Source organism: Glycine soja, chromosome 14 (assembly GCF_004193775.1).
Source record: "Glycine soja cultivar W05 chromosome 14, ASM419377v2, whole genome shotgun sequence".
NCBI lineage: Eukaryota > Viridiplantae > Streptophyta > Magnoliopsida > Fabales > Fabaceae > Glycine > Glycine soja.
In genome coordinates, this window is record NC_041015.1 from 37,888,433 (window position 1) to 37,890,251 (window position 1,819).

At 42.5% G+C, this 1,819-nt stretch overlaps 1 non-coding gene across 1 annotated transcript; it reads left to right on the top strand.

Annotated features, from left to right (window-relative positions):
• The first annotated feature begins 747 nt into the window (after positions 1-747).
• LOC114385583 lies at positions 748-854 on the top strand. Its single transcript, XR_003660951.1, has one exon. It is a non-coding gene; the product is annotated as a small nucleolar RNA R71 (small nucleolar RNA).
• The last annotated feature ends 965 nt before the right edge of the window (positions 855-1,819 follow it).

The window sequence follows — 1,819 nt, forward strand, 5'->3', positions numbered from 1 at the left end:
AAGCTCTGAATGGAGGCTCTGGTCTCTTGTTGAAACTGCATGTTCTGCATAGTCATTTGCCTCACAAGTTCTTCGAGGGAAGGTTGTGGAGGGGCCTCAACTGTTGGCTGTTTCTGGGGTTGTTGTTGTTGTTGGATTGGTGGAGGAATGTATGGTCTGCTTGGGCCAGCAGCATTTTGGAAGGAAGGAGCAGGCTGCTGTTGTTATTGCTGAGGGCTGGACCATCTGAGGTTAGGGTGATTCCTCCATCCAGGGTTGTATCTGTTGCTGGAAAGGTCATAATTGCTCTGCTGTGGTTGATTTTGTTGCTGAGGTTGAGGAGGTCTATTGTAAATATTTGCAGCATAAGCTTCAGGTTGCTCAATTGCTCCAGGTTGCTGCATGGAAGGGCAAAGGTATGTATGGTGGTCAGCAGAGGAGCACAAACCACAAACCCTTGCGACAGGTACAGATTTCTGATTCAAGGCCAGCTGGGTTACCAAGTTGACCAACGCATCCAGTTTGCCTTCAAGCTTCTTAGTTTCAGATGATGCAGATGGGTTTGTAGCTACCTCATGCACTCCTCTAATGACTATGGCATCATTTTTGGCGCTAAACTGCTGGGAGTTGGAGGCCATCTTCTCAATTAAATTTCTGGCTTCAGCAGGGGTCATGTCTCCAAGGGCTCCACCACTGGCAGCATCTATCATACTTCTCTCCATATTACTGAGTCCTTCATAAAAATATTGGAGAAGAAGCTGTTCTGAAATCTGATGGTGGGGGCAACTGGCACATAGTTTCTTAAATCTCTCCCAGTACTCATACAGGCTCTCTCCACTGAGTTGTCTAATACCTGAGATATCCTTCCTGATGGTTGTGGTCCTGGAAGCAGGGAAAAAATTTTCTAAGAATACTCTCTTTAGGTCATCCAAGCTCGTGATGGACCTTGGAGCAAGGTAATACAGCCAGTCCTTTGCCACTCCCTCTAATGAATGAGGAAAAGCCTTCAGAAATATGTGATCCTCTTGGACATCTGGGGGTTTCATGGTGGAGCAGACAATGTGAAATTCTTTCAAATGTTTGTGCGGGTCTTCACCTGCAAGGCCATGAAACTTTGGAAGCAAATGAATCAGTCCAGTTTTAAGAACATATGGGACATCCTCATCAGGGTATTGGATGCACAAGCTTTCATAGGTGAAACCAGGTGCAGCCATTTCCCTTAGAGTCCTCTCACGAGGTGGAGGTTGTGCCATGTTCTCAGAATGTGCAAAATCAGAATGCTCAGAATCAGAATGCTCAAAATTATAATGCTCAAGATCAGGATGTTCAAAATCACCAATAACAGAATGCACAGATTCACCAGTTATGGAATGCTCAGAATGATCAAAAGGTATAAAATGATGCCTAACTAATCTATGAAATGTCCTATCTATCTCAGGATCAAAGGGTTGTAAGTCAGATGGATTGCCTCTAGTCATACACTACATTCAGCATGCACACAACTAGTTGCCTTGTCATGTAAATAAAGGTGTAGGTTTGAACTACAGCTACCCTCAAATGATATCCAAATGACTTGAAATTTTGTGAGCAACCTTATAAAATGATGAGAAGATAGCATAAAAAATTTCAGACAAAAATTCAAAGTCTAACTATGAAAGCTAAAATTGGTAGGTTAAGAAAAATAAGTGAATAAAACTTGAAAAATAAAAAACTTTTGACAGAATCGCTTTTTTTGGACGATGGAGACCTCAGCCGGCCTACGTCCAAATGCATAGGAAATTTTTTTCTACCCCAAATGCATATATAATAATTGCGATTCTGATAACCGGAGCAAAAGTTA